This window comes from Lissotriton helveticus, chromosome 4_1, assembly GCF_964261635.1.
Source record: "Lissotriton helveticus chromosome 4_1, aLisHel1.1, whole genome shotgun sequence".
Taxonomy (NCBI): Eukaryota; Metazoa; Chordata; class Amphibia; order Caudata; family Salamandridae; genus Lissotriton; species Lissotriton helveticus.
Genome location: NC_136063.1, coordinates 1,970,293,659 through 1,970,315,714, shown reverse-complemented (window position 1 = coordinate 1,970,315,714; position 22,056 = coordinate 1,970,293,659).

Below are 22,056 nucleotides of genomic sequence, written 5' to 3'. Positions count from 1 at the left end.
ACAAGATGGATGCTGCCAGCCACAGTCATGTGTTTCTCCTCCCCTGCTGGAAGAAACTCCAGCAGGGGACGCTGGACAATAGGTTTCCTCTCAAGGGAGGTATGACCACCTCCCAGACGGGCATTAGTGTATTGGGGCTGGGTGAGTGCACTCCAAGAGTGCTCGGATGTCTGCACAGGGGGCACATTTGTTGTCGCTGTGCATAGTTCAGCTCAAACCAGTTGCGGGGGCACTCAGCCCCTGCTCTGGCATGAAACTGGACAAAGGACATGGGTGTATCCACCCCTCTGTCCTGACCCTCCCATAGGTGGGTCCCCAGAGTTTGTCCCACCCCTTCCTTGGGTATAAGTAGGAACCTCTGGCTACATGACTTTAGATTTTACCTCATCTAAACTCTGCTACAGAAACCTAGTACTTCGACATGCTGCACAATGTTGGATGACTGAAGAATCTACCTTGGAGAAGAGGAGTTACTCCACTGCAAGGCAGGCACCTCAATGCAGCTAACGGGTTTACATCTACGCAGCTCCTGAAGGACTCCGAAGATTTTGCAAAACAGGAGGTGGGTTCCTAAGCTTCTCTGAGGCAGACCAGTCCTCTCAGCAATCCTGAGACTCACCGCCCTTGTGGGGACCGTGCAGCCTGAACCCCTGGACACAGTGCAAGAGTGCTCTACATTCAATCAAGAACTTTTGAAACTGGAGAAAAAACCAATTGTGAAAATGGAAGCATTGATGAAATGAAACATAAAGGATTTACTATTTTTCTCTCACAGAAATTACAGTCAAAATTGGATTCTTTGGAAAAGTCTGTATCTAAGTGTCAATTTCAGGAAGAACTTTTAAAGCAGTGGCTATTATTCTAGGCCATTCTAGTTTTTTTAATTACTGGCGATCTAGTGCCACTTTTAAAAATTGTATGTTGCCACAGTGTAAAAATTGAAATTTAAATTTGTGCACCTAACCTTTGGGCTGAGTCATAGCTCAGGGGTCACTCACCCTCGCTAATCCTCACCTCGGTCCACCGCGCCCATTCTAGGCGTTTGTTGCGGAGGGCGAGGAGGAGCACTTCACTTCCGGGTTCTGCTGAGACAGGTCAGCGCTCTAGCAGACACTCGCCTCTCTATAAATGTGTATGGGAAAGCGGGCGCGCAGCGGACGCGTGCAGCGGGCGCACCGGAAGCGCGCCAAAGTCGAGCCAAAGTCCAGCCCGTCTGCGCCCGTCCGCGGCCGGACGGGGCGCGGGGCCATAATCCCTGGCTCTCTGACACCCGCTACCATAAGGTATGGCAGACAGGAACTGTTAGACCTACAGCCCTACACTCCCTCATGCTGCAACCACGCCATGAGCGCACTATCTATGAAGGACTGTAGCGCATGTACATTTACGCCATTTAATAATGTGATATGTAACAAGGCGACAAGTACAGTAAAAGCAGCTTTACTCAACTGTAGATCTATGCGGAAACACCGTATAGAAATATCTCATTTACTTGAAGATGATGATATTAAAATTCTGTTTCTCACGGAAACGTGGCTGGATGAATATTCTGATCCCGACATTATTCAGGCCCTACCACCTGGCTACTCCCTCTCCTGACTGGACAGAAAGGCTGGTAGAGGAGGTGGCATTGCTATCGCTACTAAATCGCCTATAGAATGCACCCTCTCTCCCATTTCTGTCGACCATAGTGAAGCTGGCTCCTTCACCATAACCACGGGACCTAGACACTCTTTTTCTGGTATTCTTATATACCGTCCTCCTGGGAGGCTCTATGATTTCATTCCCACTCTTATGGAGTCCCTAACCCACCTTGCTCTTAGAAAAAATCACTTATTAGTACTAGGGGATCTTAATGTTCATTTTGAGGACTCATCAGATAAAGAGGCGGCAGATATCATAGCTGAGCTACTCTCTATACAACTAGAGCTAAAAAACTCCGAACCCTCTCACCAACAAGGACATCTATTAGACCCAGTATTTGGGAACTGGAAGGGAGTCCAAATCCTGCCTCACCAGCCAATACCCTGGTCTGATCACTTTGTCATCCCTATACTACTCCAAATGGATGGCAATGTGTATCACAAACTAAGTTCACAGCAATATACTCTTAGGAAATGGAAAATTTTTTCCATAGACTCCTTCATAAAAATCCTCCAAGAGGCTGGGCCTCCGAAAGGACTGGATTGTGAGACAGCATATGACCACCTGCAAGTATGTATCATAAAAGCCCTGGACATCACTGCCCCCAAACGCACTATGACTAATGCCACGAGGAAAAATAAATCGGTCCCTTGGTTTAGTCAAGAGCTTCAAGGCGCCAAAACGGCTTGTAAAAAGCTTGAAAGAGAATGGCGTCAAAATTTCTGTCCTGAAATTAAAGCCCGGTACAAAGCTGCACAAAAAGAATATAATAAAAAGATACGTGTGTCCAAAGCTTCTCACTACAATGACCGGATTCAGGAAGCTGAAAACTCCTCGAAAGAGCTTTTTCAGATATTTAAGGAAATATCAATAATTGACTCGAGCCCTACCTCCCATAACGATTCTGTGGATACCTGCAATAAAATCGCGAATTATTTTTCTGGCAAAATCGCGAATATATATGCAGGTTTTCCTCCTAAAATGCTAGCAGCCAGTCTGTCGGTTTTAGAACCCCACCTCAGACACATACTGCAACTATCCTTTTCCAATGCCTGCCTACCTGCAGAATGGAAGAAAGCTATAGTGCTCCCCATCAAAAAGAAACCCAACATGAGTCATGATCTACTGGAGAATCTACGCCCTATCTCCCTGCTCCCTTATGTGGCTAAACTAGCAGGGAAAATTGCCAATTTCCAACTTATGGCCCATCTAGAAGCCCAAAATGCATTTCATACATCACAGTCCGGCTTCAGATCTAGATTCTCCACTGAAACAGCTCTCCTGAGAGCTACCGAAACCCTGCGAGAAGGAGCAGATGAGGGCAAGACTATGGCCCTTATCATGTTGGACCTCAGCGCCGCGTTTGACACTGTAGCTCATTCCACCTTGCTACAGTGTCTAAACCGGGCGGGTGTCACCAAAGAGGCTCTGGGATGGCTGAAAGCTTTTCTCACCAACAGAAGCTTTCAGGTGCAAAGACGGACCTTCCTCTCAGACAATATGACATTGGGACAGGGGGTGCCTCAGGGCTCTGCCCTGAGCCCTACCCTGTTCAACCTGTACATGGCCCCTCTGGCAGAAGTTGTTCAATCGTTCGGCGTAGAGCTAGTCTCTTACGCCGACGATACTCAACTGTTGATCTCTCTATCTCAAGCTCCCTCCTCTGAGGCCGATAATTTCAAATCCTGCATGAGCAAACTTGTAAGATGGATGGACGAAAACTGCCTCAAATTAAACGGTACAAAAACGGAGGTACTCGTAATTGGAGGAAAAGAGACAATGTGGACAAAAGACTGGTGGCCTTCATGCTTAGGACCTTTACCTACTCCTAGTCAGGAAGCAAAGAACTTTGGTGTCTGGATAGACAACAAGCTCTCCTATGACAGCCATGTCAAAAAAACGGTAGGTAAGTGCTTTGGAGTCATGAAAACTCTCAACCGCACCCTGGACCTGCTCCCGCTGAATTCCAGGCGTACCATGACTCAGGCACTTATTACCTCCCGTATAGATTATGGCAATGTGCTGTTGTTGGGAACATCGGACAAAAACATCAGGAAGTTACAAGTTCTGCAAAATTCAGCTGCACGTCTAGTGCTAAGACTTCCTCGTAGGGCTCCCTCTAAACCCTCCCTGGCCTCCCTTCACTGGCTGCCTATTGGGCAGAGGATACTATTTAAAGCTCTCCTGTGGTGCCATAGGATTATCCATCTAAAAGCCCCCTCCTACCTGTCCGACTTAGCCCTACCTTATGAGCCAAATAGGTCCCTTCGTTCTAAGGGAATGGGGCTGCTCAAAACATCGCTCGTGAAAAAAGCAAGGATGGGTGGAAAGTCCTTCCGCACTATTGCGGCCAGGAAATGGAACACCTTCCCTACTCCCATTAGGCTAGAAAATAATGAGGCCTCTTTCAGGAAACTGCTTAAGACACATCTGTTTACCCTCTAACCGCCACCTTTCCCTGGGTTGGTTAAGTTTCTCTCTCCACAGCGCGGGGACACGCCGGGAGGCGTCACCAGGCGCTTTAAAAGCCCCTTTAATAATTAATAATAATTCATGATGGACCTACTACAGCATCTGGACACTATACTGTGTATTTAAAGTGCAACAAAGGATGGACACATTGCAATGATGCCCATTCGGAATTTTAATGTAGGTTGCCTTACAAATGACCAGATTCATATCTGATATTTTTGATGCCAAAATTGTGAAAACATCATTCGGCCTAATGGGAAGATGTGAACATAAAATATTGAGTTTATTTTGGATATTATCAATGTCAATGCATTTGGAAACATTATTCAACTTATTGAAGAGATGTGACCAATTAGTGTTTGGATTAGTATTTCTACTATTTTTTTTTAGCATTTGCAAAATTGTGTTTCAAGGAACTAGTTTATATATTTGATCTGTATAATATATGTGATGTAAATGAGAGTGCATATTTTACAAAATGTTCTTCAGCAAAATAAATACTTTATATTATTATGCTTATTGCATTGTTTCATCTTACCTTCTTTATTTATACATTCCAAACTCAATGAAACTATTTTACAGTTCTTTTGTTTCATATAATATTATGTTTTTTAGAACACAACATAATTTTACAATTATATAACATATTCAGTTTTCCTTTTTTACTGTTTTCAGATTCTAGTGAATTTGACGATACACAGTGATTTCAATGTAGATCATCATATAACAGCAGAGAAAAAAATACAATCAAAGTGAGTGTGAAAACACCCCAAATCTGAGACAAAAATATTTACAACAAATTCAACTATTTGTTTACCTATCTACAGTTTTTAAATTACATTCTTTAACTACATTACACTACAAAGTGTCTGCATGCTTTCAGACAGATATCATTCTGGATGTTGGAATATAGGGATATCACATCCATTGTGGTCAATTTATATGTGGCTTGCCACGGAGTTTCCTGCAAGCGTCTCAGCATGTCACTCATATCTTGAATATATGAAGTAAGTCCTTTCACATATGGTAACAAGAACACATCTAGATAGTTTGCCACTGGTTCGAGTAATGCTCCTTTCGCCGAGATTATGGGTCTCCCTGATGGTTTCGTTTATGAACTTTCGGGAGAAAGTAAATTGTCGCCATCTTGGGGTGTGATGTTTTCAGATATTTAACTTCATCTTCATCTAATAGGTTCAATTTGTGCCAATTGTCCAGCTTGACATCCAATTCTTCCTTCCATTTGGAAGTGGGATTTGATTTTAGTTTTTCATAATACTCTTTATTTCTGAGCTGAGGGTAGGCTTCAAGCATGTATGGTTCTTTATCCAGGATGATTATATTCCCTCCCTTGTCTGTCATTTTTATTTCGATGGTGTCATCTTTTTTAAGATTGTTCAAGGCATTCCGTTATTCGCATGTGAGGTTATCTTTCTTATTTGGTATTTTCAATTGATAGAGATCCTTTATTACACATTCATTAAACATGTCAATTTGTTGCCAGGAGGTAGTTGCGGATAAAATTTGTATTGCGGCCTTTTCTGAGATCTGCCTGCCCCAATTGTGTACAATGAGATGTATATCCCCTCCAGGGTGTTCGGGGTTTTGATCAAGTTCCATAATATTGAATAAATGTTCCGCATCCTTCTCTAGTAATCCCATTATTGGGTCTGGTCTCGCTCACTGATATTTGTCCATGTTGGGATTGACTCCGGTGTCCTCATATTTTTCTATATAGTGTTCTAATTCTTCCTTACATTTTTTTAATTCAGGATTTATATCCACAGTGGACAATTCTTTTTCAATACCTTTCAGTTGTTTAGTGGTTCTCTCTAACGCTATTTCTATATGTTTTATTAGAATTTCCATTAAACCCAGCGAGGAATGACAAATGAATTCACCCCATTCATTAAGCAGTTCACTGCTCCTGTCCTGTTGATTTGGCATCAAGTTGATACACAGGCCGCATGGAATGCGTTTAACTTCTAAGAACTTCCTCAGCGATGCCACTTCCCACCACTTGTTTATCTGTTTTTGGATAATAGCAGTATTGCACCATGAAAATAGATCTAGAAAGAACGACATTTGTTATGTCAATAGAAGACATTGGAAAGAATTTAATAATTTTTTTATATTGCACTACATAGCCCACAATGGCCTGTGTCAGAAACAGGAAATGATGTCACTTTGCATTTATTTAATTCACTGAAAAAAATGGATTGTGGTTCGCTAACAGTCCTGTGAGCAAGGTCTCTGCAGAGACTGAAACGTGTAGGGTAATGCTGCTGGCATAGGGCTATTAAAGAGATTGAACTACAAACACTGGTTTAAATTGTTTAGAAGCTTGGGCATGCTTGAAGAAAACTGCCCTGCGGGGAAAACCAAATACGATTGAATCGTGGCTGGGCTCTGCCGCTCTTCGGATGCACCACCATAGAGCGCCCGGGAGCCTTGAAGTAGGCCATGCTTGACGTATATATATATATATATATATATATATATATATATATATATATATATTTATCCACCAAACTGCTCCGTTACCGGGGCACACTCTTAATCAGCCGGTGCAAGTTCCAGGGACGGGCTTTCCCTGTGAATTCAATTTACCACCAAAAGAAATACTCGCACTCCACCAGAAGTATTGTTATGCAGGTTTAATTATTCAGCTTTAACCAACGCGTTTCACAGCATCCGCTGCTTGATCACGGTTCCAAACATTGGTCCCTTTTCAGTTTCATCTTTTTATACCAGGTATTCACAATTGCCTGATTATGGGGCATTGTGGTCCTGGTAGTTTAATATTTACATTTTTATTTTTTAAACAAAACAAATGACGTTTTTTACTTGCATGTATTTACACATATTTACATGTACAGGTGATTTGCAAATGTAAAGTACTAAGAATAGTTCTTTGGGTAATTTGTTACTGTTCATAAAGTCATAGTTTCAGCACTGTGTTATTTGTAAAACACTAGAAAGCTCTTGGTATCCACCTCTCTGTAATTTTTGTATATATGTATAGGGACTTAGTGCCCTTCTTGTATACAGATATAGGATCCATTGATTTGTCACTCTATCTTGATGAGTAAGTTTTTAAACTTTCATGTATTTTCAATTTGAGGGCTAAGTGCCCTATATTTACCCAGACATTGCATGTTGTTAATATCTATTTGTGTTTCTATCTTTTAGCCTTTCACAAATGTACATGAAGTTCCTCGTCTCCATTGAGGCCCCCGGGAGTCTTAGTTTTAAAGCGAATGATCAGCCTCGATTCCAAACGCCGCAGCATCATCAGTCTGTTTCCCCCTCTTTCCTTTATCGGAATTGTTGCCAACCCACTGTATGTCATGTCTCTCCAGTTCTTTTTTTCTTTTTCATGAGTTAGCATGTGTTTTGCCATAGCATAGCTCATATCACGGTTTTCTATGGCTCGGATATGTTCTAAAATCCGTTTCTGGAGGGGGCAGATGGTACTTCCAATGTATCTTTGACCACAAAAGCACTGTAGCAGATAAACCACATGAGTGGTTTTGCAGTTAATTTTGTTTAAAATACCTGGTATAAAAAGATGAAACTGAAAAGGGACCAATGTTTGGAACCGTGATCAAGCAGCGGATGCTGTGAAACGCGTTGGTTAAAGCTGAATAATTAAACCTGCATAACAATACTTCTGGTGGAGTGCGAGTATTTCTTTTGGTGGTAAAATATATATATATATATATATATATATATATATATATATATATATATATATATATATATATATATTACCTACTGGCAGTCGCCAGTAGGTAGTTGTAGTTAGGACCTATAATTCATATGAAATTTGTAACATTCTTTTCCCAATAACTTTGGCGCCGGTTGACGAATCTTCGCGAATTTTTCAAAACTAGTTGAGCGCTCCAGTCAGCTCCTATCTTAAAAGTTTTGGAGTGATTCGGCAAGCAGGGGCAGAGAAATAAGGGGGTCCCAAAACGTGTTTCCTTATGTCAATTCCCATAGGAAACTTTAGACACGGCTACAGCCCGAACTGCTGAACAGAATTACACAAAATTTTGCAAAAAGGTTGCTCTTGGTTCAGAAAGAGCTTTTTCTCTTAAATGGGGTAAATCCGTTTAGTAGTTTCTGAGAAATTAATAAAAAGTGGTAAAAAAATAAATGCATTTCCCATAGCAAATTTTGGACACGGCAACAGCTCGAACTGCTGAACGGAATTACACCAAATTTGGCATGAAGGTATCCCTTGCCTCAGAAAGAACTCTTTTTCTTAAATGGTGTAAATTTGTTCAGTAGTTGCTGAGAAAATCAAAAAATATATATTTTGATATATAGAGATGCGATGGATCCGCGCACCCTGCCGAAAATGAGCTTCATGCTAATTGGCTGTTAACACTCCAAACCAGCAAGTGTCGGCAGCCATCATGTGCATCACTAGAACTGAAGAAAAAGAAAAGAGGAAAACAAAGGTGAAATTAATGAAGCAAACAAGATTGCTTTTCCACAAGGAGAGCTGCATGTTAGCAGCTCCCCTTGTGGAAAAGCAATGCCAGCTCCCCTGGGGGATTGGCGACTCCATCACTGTCCCCAAAGGAGAGGGCCAGCCCCGGGGGGTGGGGTCCCGGGGCTAGGAGTGGCCCGGGAGAGGGGCCGCACAGCCCCCCTCCCCTATGCATGTATTAAAGAAAAAAAGGAGAGGCCAGGCCCCGGGGGATGGGGTCCCTGGCCATTATTTGACCTAAAGAGGGGGGCCACACAGTCCCATCACAAAAAAAGGATCCCAGAAATGTATTCCCCTACTTCAAATGCGCCACAGGGCGTGTTTGCACACATGTCACCTCAGGCCCCGCCCCCCTTCTTTCACAACTGTGCAAATGCGCCCCATGGCAAGTTGTAAGTTGGGGAATTAATTCCCCTTCAATACTGAGGGTCCCGGGCGGCCAACTAGCCCACCAGGTACCTCCAGTATGAGCCACAGAGCTGCGTTGCAGAGAGGTATTCAGAGGCCATGCCCCTTTTTACACTTATGTGCAACGCAGCTCTGTGGGGCTTAGTGGCGGTACCTGGTGAGCTAGTTGGACCCCAGGGACCCTCAGGATTCAAGGAGACTTTATCCCCCAACTCAAAATGTACCACGGGGTGCGTTTGCACAGTGGTGAAGGGAGGGGGCGGGGCCTTAGAGGGCATGTGTGCAAATACATCCTGTGGCGCATTTTAAGTTGGGAAATTGATTCCTCTTCAATCGTGAGGATCCCTGGGGGCCAACTAGCCCACCCCTTACCTACAGTAAGTGCCATTGTGCTGTATTGCTGAAAGGTTCAGAAAAGGGGGTGGTGATGAACAGAGTGCCTGAATTAAGCAGACCACTCTTACCCAGTCCAAAGATCAGGGCTTGATCCATCACCGTTTTTTAGCTCACTGCACCATCCCAGCTCAGAACTTGGCTATATGCAAATTAGTCTGTTCCTGTCCCAGTGCATGATGGGAACAGGGCAAACCAAACTACCAAGCCAATTCTTGTACTGGGAAGGAAACAAGCTTCCGGGGACCGGTTTCTGCCATTTCAGGCGTCGTCGGCCCGGCTTGCTTGAATCCTGATGGTGCAATGAGCAAGGGACTCACATCTGAGTATACCCTTCCACGCTTATGGTGGACAAAATGATTCGGAAAAGGGGGTGGTGATGAACAGAGTGCCTGAATTAAGCAGACCACTCTTACCCAGTCCAAAGATCAGGGCTTGATCCATCACCGTTTTTTAGCTCACTACACCATCCCAGCTCAGAACTTGGCTATATGCAAATTAGTCTGTTCCTGTCCCAGTGCATGATGGGAACAGGACAAACCAAACTTCCAAGACAATTCTTGTACTGGGAAGGAAACAAGCTTCCGGGGACCGGTTTCTGCCATTTCAGGCGTCGTCGGCCCGGCTTGCTTGAATCCTGATGGTGCAATGAGCAAGGGACTCACATCTGAGTATACGCTTCCACGCTTATGGTGGACAAAATGATTCAGAAAAGGGGGTGGTGATGAACAGAGTGCCTGAATTAAGCAGACCACTCTTACTTAGTCCAAAGATCAGGGCTTGATCCATCACCGTTTTTTAGCTCACTGCACCATCCCAGCTCAGAACTTGGCTATATGCAAATTAGTCTGTTCCTGTCCCAGTGCATGATGGAAACAGGGCAAACCAAACTACCAAGCCAATTCTTGTACTGGGAAGGAAACAAGCTTCCGGGGACCGGTTTCTGCCATTTCAGGCGTCGTCGGCCCGGCTTGCTTGAATCCTGATGGTGCAATGAGCAAGGGACTCACATCTGAGTATACCCTTCCACGCTTATGGTGGACAAAATGATTCAGAAAAGGGGGTGGTGATGAACAGAGTGCCTGAATTAAGCAGACCACTCTTACCCAGTCCAAAGATCAGGGCTTGATCCATCACCGTTTTTTAGCTCACCGCACCATCCCAGCTCAGAACTTGGCTATATGCAAATTAGTCTGTTTCTGTCCCAGTGCATGATGGGAACAGGGCAAACCAAACTACCAAGCCAATTCTTGTACTGGGAAGGAAACAAGCTTCCGGGGACCGGTTTCTGCCATTTCAGGCGTCGTCGGCCCGGCTTGCTTGAATCCTGATGGTGCATTGAGCAAGGGACTCACATCTGAGTATACCCTTCCACGCTTATGGTGGACAAAATGATTCAGAAAAGGGGGTGGTGATGAACAGAGTGCCTGAACAATGTAATTTATACACTTATGTATTTGATTGATATAATAATATAATTTGCAATATTTTTTGTGACATATTTTTAATTAAATTGTAATAAATGTGGGTTGTTTACATTTTATTTTAAGTTACATTGATTCCCTTTTTTAATATTTTGTGATTTCTGTATATTTAAATATATTTACATTTATTTTTGATAATATTATGCTATTTTAGATACATGAAATTATATTATTAATTTAAAAATGTGTTTATACTTTTTATATATGCATAATTATATATATATCTGTATGTTTACATTTTTAAAAGGAAGTCTTTTTGTTGCATTTGTTAAAATATACATTTAATTATATTTTTTTCTAAATTATAGTTAGTATTTAATATATGTTCATTTTAAATTATATTTATTGTAAAATCGAAGTTTAATACAACTATATTATTGTAAACTATATTTTTCGATATTTTTGTGCTTCACTTTTTAAATATATGGAGTTGATCTTTTTGTATTCTATATTTTTCCTCACTATTTTTTCCATCTATATTTTTGTGGTCGATATTCTGTCATTGAACCCAAAATTGTATTGGTAAGGCACGGAATAGCTTATTGTTTGATCACCACATACAGATCAGCTATCTCTGCGCAGCATGTTGGAGTGGGTATCAGAGTGGATGGAAGACCTTTTGCAGATCTCCCTTGGTCTGTCGCCTTTTAAATAGTGGTGGGTGGAAAACTTCACTCCACAGGTGGAGTGCGAAGATTTTTCTCCACTGCAACCCGCTTGGAGCATGCTGTTTGACATAGTGGAGTTTACAGGGCAGGATTCGTGGTAGTGCCGATTTTTTACTAACAGCAATTAACTCCTGACAGCTGGGGAGATTGAAGATGCCCTGAGGACATTATCAAATGACTGGTGCTCGTTTGAAATGAATATTAGTAGGGTAGCAGAGGGATAGGATGCTGAGGATAGTAGTAGGCAATACAGTAACACAGTTCCTCTTCTCGTTTATTGAGAGCTGCTTCTTTTTGGAGTCAGACTCATTCAGTGACTTTGCAGAGTATAAGATTGTATGGTTTGTAATATTGCAGTACACAACATTCTCCGGTGTGGATCCATCTCAGTGCAGGAGCAGTTTTAGGTGACTAAGAGCTTGACATGGGGGGCCTAGAAGGAACCCTGAGTGAGTAGGTTTATTTAAAAATGTTCTTGAACCTGGCTGCAGCAACACACAGAGCTCACACAGCCCGGTCTAGTGGCAACCCACCTCAGGGGTGCTGCTGCTGCTAGACCTCACCATTGTGGGGAGATTGGTATGTTCCTTTATAATGATCACTTTGCCACTGGATTCAAGTTAGCCTGGCTGAAGAGGGGTGTTACCCAGAAACCGGTCCCATGATTCTTTTTTCCAGTCCAGGCAAGACTAGGCTTGGCAGTTCAGGCAGACTGTTCAAATGAGGCACAGGACCAAGACTGATTTGCATATAGCTGTGTCTGAACTGGGTTGGCGAAGTGAGCTAAAGAATGATTATGGATTCAACCCAGATCTGTGACTGGGGTGAACCTATGAAACATGTCAGTGCTCCGGCCATCATCTCCTTGTGTTTGCTTTGTTTGGCGCAAGTTGGCAGGCTATGCCCAGATGTGGGTCCCTTGCTCAGTTTAACACTTGATTCAAGCTAGCCTGACTGAAGAGGGGTGTTACCCCAAACACGGTGCCACAATGCTTATTTCCGGTCCAGGGAAGACAAGGCTTGGCAGTTCAGGCTTGACTGTTCCTTTGAAGCACAGAGCAAAGACTGATTTGCATATAGCTGTATTTGAACTGGGGGTGGCGCAGAATGATGATGGATTTAACCCATATCAGTGACTGGGGGTGAGTGTCTGAAATGTTTCAGTGCTCCGGCCATCATCTCCTTGTGTTTGCTTTATTTTATTAATACTTCAAGCGCAGCTCATGAAGCCCACCTCTGGCTGCTCTCACTGGCTCCGCTCACAGACAGCACACCCGAATGTGGCTGTGGGAGCCGTCACTTCACTTCAGTCTGTCCGCTCCTGTAAGTAGATGCTTGTGGCCTTCCTGCTTCTTGTGGGAGAGTGTGATGGCACTCCCACTCCTTGCTGTGGACAATGGGGCCCAGTGAAAGGGTACTAGGTACCCTCTCCACTTTGCAGGGGATGGAATGGCTCTCACCTGTATTCAGTTCTTATCTGGGCCCAGGGATGGGACCCTGGAACCCCTATCATCTTTGTAGTAGCACGGGCCTGTTGGCACTTCCCCTTTCACAGTTCTTTGTGGGTGCAAGGATGGAGTCCTAGGCCTATTTCTCGCATTACATTGAGGCATGATGGCGCTCCCTCATCATTATTCATCTGACGGGGAAAGCACAAGAGCGCTTCCCACCTTTGTTGTGCTTGGGGCAGCCTCTGGGCCCTGGCCCACCCTGGAGCCAGGATTACTCACAGCAGAAGAGCACTATGTGCTTCGTCACCAGCTGGAATGAGGCTGGATGAGGATCAGGGCTTGATCCATCACCGTTTTTTAGCTCACCGCACCATCCCAGCTCAGAACTTGGCTATATGCAAATTAGTCTGTTTCTGTCCCAGTGCATGATGGGAACAGGGCAAACCAAACTACCAAGCCAATTCTTGTACTGGGAAGGAAACAAGCTTCCGGGGACCGGTTTCTGCCATTTCAGGCGTCGTCGGCCCGGCTTGCTTGAATCCTGATGGTGCATTGAGCAAGGGACTCACATCTGAGTATACCCTTCCACGCTTATGGTGGACAAAATGATTCAGAAAAGGGGGTGGTGATGAACAGAGTGCCTGAACAATGTAATTTATACACTTATGTATTTGATTGATATAATAATATAATTTGCAATATTTTTTGTGACATATTTTTAATTAAATTGTAATAAATGTGGGTTGTTTACATTTTATTTTAAGTTACATTGATTCCCTTTTTTAATATTTTGTGATTTCTGTATATTTAAATATATTTACATTTATTTTTGATAATATTATGCTATTTTAGATACATGAAATTATATTATTAATTTAAAAATGTGTTTATACTTTTTATATATGCATAATTATATATATATCTGTATGTTTACATTTTTAAAAGGAAGTCTTTTTGTTGCATTTGTTAAAATATACATTTAATTATATTTTTTTCTAAATTATAGTTAGTATTTAATATATGTTCATTTTAAATTATATTTATCGTAAAATCGAAGTTTAATACAACTATATTATTGTAAACTATATTTTTCGATATTTTTGTGCTTCACTTTTTAAATATATGGAGTTGATCTTTTTGTATTCTATATTTTTCCTCACTATTTTTTCCATCTATATTTTTGTGGTCGATATTCTGTCATTGAACCCAAAATTGTATTGGTAAGGCACGGAATAGCTTATTGTTTGATCACCACATACAGATCAGCTATCTCTGCGCAGCATGTTGGAGTGGGTATCAGAGTGGATGGAAGACCTTTTGCAGATCTCCCTTGGTCTGTCGCCTTTTAAATAGTGGTGGGTGGAAAACTTCACTCCACAGGTGGAGTGCGAAGATTTTTCTCCACTGCAACCCGCTTGGAGCATGCTGTTTGACATAGTGGAGTTTACAGGGCAGGATTCGTGGTAGTGCCGATTTTTTACTAACAGCAATTAACTCCTGACAGCTGGGGAGATTGAAGATGCCCTGAGGACATTATCAAATGACTGGTGCTCGTTTGAAATGAATATTAGTAGGGTAGCAGAGGGATAGGATGCTGAGGATAGTAGTAGGCAATACAGTAACACAGTTCCTCTTCTCGTTTATTGAGAGCTGCTTCTTTTTGGAGTCAGACTCATTCAGTGACTTTGCAGAGTATAAGATTGTATGGTTTGTAATATTGCAGTACACAACATTCTCCGGTGTGGATCCATCTCAGTGCAGGAGCAGTTTTAGGTGACTAAGAGCTTGACATGGGGGGCCTAGAAGGAACCCTGAGTGAGTAGGTTTATTTAAAAATGTTCTTGAACCTGGCTGCAGCAACACACAGAGCTCACACAGCCCGGTCTAGTGGCAACCCACCTCAGGGGTGCTGCTGCTGCTAGACCTCACCATTGTGGGGAGATTGGTATGTTCCTTTATAATGATCACTTTGCCACTGGATTCAAGTTAGCCTGGCTGAAGAGGGGTGTTACCCAGAAACCGGTCCCATGATTCTTTTTTCCAGTCCAGGCAAGACTAGGCTTGGCAGTTCAGGCAGACTGTTCAAATGAGGCACAGGACCAAGACTGATTTGCATATAGCTGTGTCTGAACTGGGTTGGCGAAGTGAGCTAAAGAATGATTATGGATTCAACCCAGATCTGTGACTGGGGTGAACCTATGAAACATGTCAGTGCTCCGGCCATCATCTCCTTGTGTTTGCTTTGTTTGGCGCAAGTTGGCAGGCTATGCCCAGATGTGGGTCCCTTGCTCAGTTTAACACTTGATTCAAGCTAGCCTGACTGAAGAGGGGTGTTACCCCAAACACGGTGCCACAATGCTTATTTCCGGTCCAGGGAAGACAAGGCTTGGCAGTTCAGGCTTGACTGTTCCTTTGAAGCACAGAGCAAAGACTGATTTGCATATAGCTGTATTTGAACTGGGGGTGGCGCAGAATGATGATGGATTTAACCCATATCAGTGACTGGGGGTGAGTGTCTGAAATGTTTCAGTGCTCCGGCCATCATCTCCTTGTGTTTGCTTTATTTTATTAATACTTCAAGCGCAGCTCATGAAGCCCACCTCTGGCTGCTCTCACTGGCTCCGCTCACAGACAGCACACCCGAATGTGGCTGTGGGAGCCGTCACTTCACTTCAGTCTGTCCGCTCCTGTAAGTAGATGCTTGTGGCCTTCCTGCTTCTTGTGGGAGAGTGTGATGGCACTCCCACTCCTTGCTGTGGACAATGGGGCCCAGTGAAAGGGTACTAGGTACCCTCTCCACTTTGCAGGGGATGGAATGGCTCTCACCTGTATTCAGTTCTTATCTGGGCCCAGGGATGGGACCCTGGAACCCCTATCATCTTTGTAGTAGCACGGGCCTGTTGGCACTTCCCCTTTCACAGTTCTTTGTGGGTGCAAGGATGGAGTCCTAGGCCTATTTCTCGCATTACATTGAGGCATGATGGCGCTCCCTCATCATTATTCATCTGACGGGGAAAGCACAAGAGCGCTTCCCACCTTTGTTGTGCTTGGGGCAGCCTCTGGGCCCTGGCCCACCCTGGAGCCAGGATTACTCACAGCAGAAGAGCACTATGTGCTTCGTCACCAGCTGGAATGAGGCCAAAAGTCACCCAAATTTTAGACTGGGATTTCTCCTGCCCCATTTGCCTGATTTTGGTGATCCTGCTCTCCTTTTGCTACTGGTGCACTTTTGTCAGGCCTCCTTTCCTCCAAAATACAAACCTTTGTAGGAAGCAAGATTCATTGGCTCCCTGGGCCAGCCTTTCACTTGGTTATCTTACTGTATAGCACTCCCTCCTTGCACAAAAGGCCAGTAACGTGACCTGCTTCCCTGGGCCTAGTGTTTGTCCTTGATCCAGTAGGCTGTCAGAGGGTCAGCCTTCCAATAGTCCATGACGCAAGCCTCCAGGCCCAGTGTTCCACAGAGAGGCACAAGCAACAGAGGGCGCTCTTCCTTGTGCAAGATCTTCTTAGTGGGGGCAGAGGGTGCAGCAGGACTGTGGCCCTGGCCTATCATGATGGGCAACATCATCCCTCCATCCATGTTCCAAACTCTCTGCACATTTTTCTGGGAAAGCTCAAATGACGCCACTCAGGACACTCTTGCCATGTGTTCTGGGGTTCTCATATCCCCTTCACTGACATCACTGCCTTTTTTTTTTTTTAGAACCAGAAGCAGCATAAGACAAACAAAGGTAAATTTAAACAGTAAATAAAAAGGGAAAAGAAACAGTTAATGAAAAAAAGGAATAAAAAGCTTCAAGAATAGATACATTATACATACATTTGAGAACTGTGGCGCTGAATACTGAGAGTAGGAGCTAATAAATAGCATAAGAACGGAGAAATTATAGCAGAACTAACAAACAGAATCTTGTATAAATCACTCAATTCCACTAGGGATTATCCCAGCTTTCCATTTCGAGACTGGCAGCCAGGTTGCCTCCCCTCGTAGCCTTGCTTTAAAGCCTCTAGTAGCAAATGTGGCCGATTCGTAGCTGTACACCGCTAGAAAACGGGCTAACCACATCTGAAAGCTAGGTGGGGAAGCTTCCTTCCAACGGGCGGACAAAATTAACCTCAGTACCGCTGTGCCAATAAACAACAATCTTTCTTCAGTTTTTGAAAGTTTTAAAGAGTTGTCAAATCCTAAAACAAATAGGGTATCAGACTCGGGAAGTTTATGACAAAATAATGTTTCCCAAAAAGAAACGATCATACTTTTTATAACAATGAGCTCTGAACAGTTGCTAAACATATGGGCAAGAGTCGCGGGTCCTTGTGAACATCGGTTTCCGTTTGTTCTATATCGTCCTGTGTTTCAGTCAAAAGGGTATCATAAAAAGTTCCTATCCTAGTATTTGGTCTTGCCATTACCTCAATTATTTCAACTTTTGAAAAACACATGGTAGACCCTTTAGCTCTTAGCTTAGCGAACACCTGAGCAAACTTAAGAAAGTCCCCATTAGAGAGACCATATTTCATTTTTAAATCCATAAAAACAGTGTCAAAACCTTTTAACAAAAACTCGTTAACAGTTCTAACACCCAGCCTTTCCTATTTCCTTGCAGTAGAATCAAAATGAAGACCATGTGTAATACTAGAATGCCACAGAGGTGTATAACGGTTGATTTTCCCAATATGCATGTGTTTGGCTACTTTATCCCAAATTCTCCAAGCACTAATTAGGAATTCTCCCTTAAACTTCTTATAATGATTTGCCTCAGTCCTTCTTAATAATAAGCCTTTAGCATTCTGGCCGAGTAAGAGCTCATAAATTGAAGGATTGACGCTGTATCGGTCCAACTTTCTTCAGTCGAACGTAAAACCATAGGGGTAAGCTGTTTAAGGAATGCTGCCAGTGGTAGAAAATCATGTTGGGTAAAGTAAGCCCACCCCTATCCAATGGAAGAGACAGAAAAGAATGAGATTGCCTAATCTTTCCATGTTGCCACACAAATTTGGACCTGAGGGTGTTAATCAATGTTAAAACTTTAGGTTCAACAGCTAAAGGAATAGCTCGAAATAAATATAGGCATCTAGGCAAGACATTAATTTTCAGATAATTGACCCTGCCTATAATGGAGAGGTAGAGACCGTTTACCCTATCCAAATCACTCTTTATCTTTTCCAGGAGCGGATCTAAATTAAGCTTCACTACAAGCTTAGTATTAGAGCAGATGGCTACTCCAAGATAAGTAGCTGTCTTGGCTCTTCTTTGATCTGGACAAACAATATTATCGGTGCATAAGATAACAGTCTTTCCTCTATTAAGGGAATACCCCGAGCAATTACCATATTCTATGGCCACTCGCTCAATTTCGCGAATCGCCTCAATCGGGTCAGGTGTTAAAACCGCGATGTCATCAGCATAAGCTAACACTTTTGTCTCAAATTGGTTACAGAGCACTGGTTTAATAATATTACTTTCTAAAAATTTGAGAATTAGGGGATTGATATGGAGAGCGAAGAGCAGGGATGAACAGGGACATCCCTGCCTTCTGCCTCTTGCAATATTAATATAACCAGATTCTGAACCTAACAATAGGAGTTTTGCTTTGGGACGTAGATACATTGACTTGATAGATTTCACAAATTTAGGGCCAAAATTAGTACGTGCCATGGCTACCCACAAGAAGTTCCATGAAACACGATCAAAGGCTTTCTCAGCATCAAGTAGGATCATTGACATGTGGCCCCCCGTGATGGACATGGCATCAAATAGGGCAATAGCCCGGCGGGTATGGTGGGTCGTCCCCTTGCCCGGGATGAAGCCATGCTGCCACGGAGAGACCAGATGCTCAATGACCCTACTGAGTCTAACAGCCATCACCTTTGCGTATAATTTAGAGTCCGAATTAATCAAGGATATTGGGCAATGGGATGTCAATTGCTCGGGTGGTTTCCCCCTCTTTGGGAAAACAATAATGCTAGCCTCGTCCCAGGAATCTGGAGGAACACCATTCCACTGAACCCCCCGAAATATATCATATAGAAGGGGACATAATTGATGACCAAGAATTTTATAAAGATCGATCGGCAATCTGTGTGGGCCCGTGGCCTTGCCAGATGCTAAAAGCGATAATGCAGACTCTACCTCAGCTAGCGTGATTTCACTTTCTAACTCTTCCCTGGTAGTATCATCTAGTAAACTAACAGCCTCCAATTTATTAAGGAGGTTCGCCAGAAAGCAATCAATATCCTTTTCGGTGGCAACAACTTCTTCTGAATACAGCTTTTGGTAGTATTTTTGAAATTGAAGGATGATATCAACTGCTTGCGTGAAGGTCTGCCCACCGTCTACAATTGTGGAAATGTTATTTATTACGTTTTTTTGACGGGTTCGGAGTGCAAGCTGCTTGCCCACCTTTTCACCGCTTTCATAAACCTTCCTCCTGTGAGCTCTATAGGTTTAGGCAGCTTTCTGGCTAAGATTAGTATTTAACTCAGCCTTTATGACCGCTACCTGGAGCATCTGGCTACTAGCATCTTTACCCTGTGCGATTAAAGAAGTGTGGTCTCCCCCAGCTTTAGCCAGCGCTGACACCAGTAACTCATGGTCTTTTCTTGATTTGGTTCTGGCGAAATTCTGAAAGCTAATAATCTCCCCCCTTAAGGCGGATTTGTAGGAATCCCACACTGTATTTCTGGGGGCGCTAAACCGATTTATATTAAAGAACTCTTCTGACATCACTGCCAGGAACTTCCCCCATGCACATCTTTAAAGAAGCCCCCATTTGGTTTGTCTCCAGAGGTCGAGACTCCATCCTTGTTGAGTGGTCTGGGTCAGAAGGACAACTGGCTGATTGATGCAGATTAGTTCACCCAAGCTCTTTTCACACCGGTTACAGTGTACATTGGTGCAACTCTGGGGTTTCTAGGACAAAGGAAACTGGAGCTGTGCCCTAAGGTAGCCTTTCCCACAGGAATATAATTTAGCGTCCCTACAGTCAAAGGACAGTCAAGCATATTGATTGTCCCTACATGTAACCCAGGGTACAAGCTGCAGGCAACAAATGGTTGGAACAAGAAAGTGCAAAAATTCTGAAAGAGGGATAATCACAATTGTGACTTAAAATTTGGCTATGCCATTAAACATGGTTTTAAATGACAATCCTTTAGACACCAAACTTTATATTTCTCCTAATTAAAAGTTATCTATTATAAAATGAAATATTGTTCCCCAATGTTATCCTATGGGAGAGGTTGGCTTTTGTAGTAGTAAAGAATGAATTAAAGAGGTTTTTTGCTACCAGGACATGTAAAACTTAAAAGTACATGTCCAAACTTTTAATTACAAAGCACACTGCCCTATGGGCTATTTAGGACCTTCCACCCTATGGGAGACTTATATGTATTGAAAAGGAAGCTTTAGGTCTGGAAATATGTTTATTTTTTCATGTTGATTTATCGAAATGCAGTTCTAAACTGAACACATAGGCGGTTATGGAGGGCCTGAAACATGTTTAAAAAGGTACTCAAGGGAGTAATGCAGGCCCAATAGTGGCATTCAATTTACAAGCCTAAGGCACATGTGGTGTCACTTTACTAGGGACCTATACTTAAATGAAATATGCCATTTGGGTATAAGTCAATGTCCTCATGTTAAGAGAAGACCTGGGTGGAATTCTGCAGAGTTACAAGAAAACTCTATAAGATTCCACAGAATTCTGCAAACAGGCAGAAATAGGCACACTGCACTGCCCCCTCTTCAATGTAGTGCAGAGAGCTTATTCCACTCTGAAAAATCAGCGCGAACGCCACCACATGATGCGCCAGAGCTTCTCAAGCTGATTTTGCTTCTGCTCAACTAGATTTTCTCCTCGAGTGGCAGCTTTCCGTCTGCAAATGGTTGTTTGTGTTTCGGCTTTGGGAGGACCTGGCTTGGTAGTTCAGTGAGGGAAATAGTTTATGGTTCCCTGTAAGATATTACTATACCATTCTCAGAGACATAGGACAATGCAAAAAGGCTTTCTAAATTATTTTGCATAAGTCAAATCATGTGGCTCATTCTCTGGCAACATTACTTTCATTAATGTGAACTAGAATATCATTTTTGTCAAATCTCCAAACGATGTAGCTGATCCATAGTAGGAAATTTCGCAGCCACAATATCATGTAATCCACTGGCTGTCCACTGTTATATGAACTTGTTTTTAAATGTAAAGAAATCCCAAACATTCTATACCCAATCAGTGCCCATTCTGTCAATGCACTTTGAAGAAAGCAGCTTATTTCAGCCATTGACGTTTTTTCTAAGTGTGGTGACAAATTATTTTTCAAATACTAACTATTTTTATGATCAAAATAGTTGTAACCTTATAGTGGAGGCTGACCTACAGTTGCTTTGTCAATGTTTCTATGTTTTTTCCCCAAGAAAGATATCTAGGGCTACGTGCACTTTCCAATTGCATTTACAGATATTGTAAATTCCCCTCGTGATTTTTTTTTTGTGAGTTAGGTTTTGCAGCTTAGGTCAATGGCATTAAAATGCCTGCTATAAGAAAATACATTGACCTTTTAGGAGACAACTGAGAAATATCTTCTTTAATCGGCAACTTCTGTCTTTCAGTAGATGTTTAAAAAAGAAATGCAAAAAATCCAAAGTGCACAGTTAGGAAACATAATAATGTTCTTTATAGGTAAAAGCGTATTTGAAAATTCATTGCCAAAGTGTTCTTGATGTCTATGTCCATATAAAATATTTCAAAATCACGTGATCATGTTCATGAATATTCATAAACTTGTAACATTTCTTTTTTTGCTTAAAAATATTAACTGATCACTTTGTGTTTTTTATGTTTAGAGATCAAAATCATGTCAGATCAAAAATATATCAGGTGAATTGCTGACTTTCGTTCAATGGGCAAATTCTGCGGTTTGCCTGTGGCTTTTACAATTACTTCAAATATGAACAACAAAAAAGTTAATTAGCTTTGCTTTGGATCCTGGCCATCACTACAATGCATTTTACTGCTACACTGAACAATGTGAGT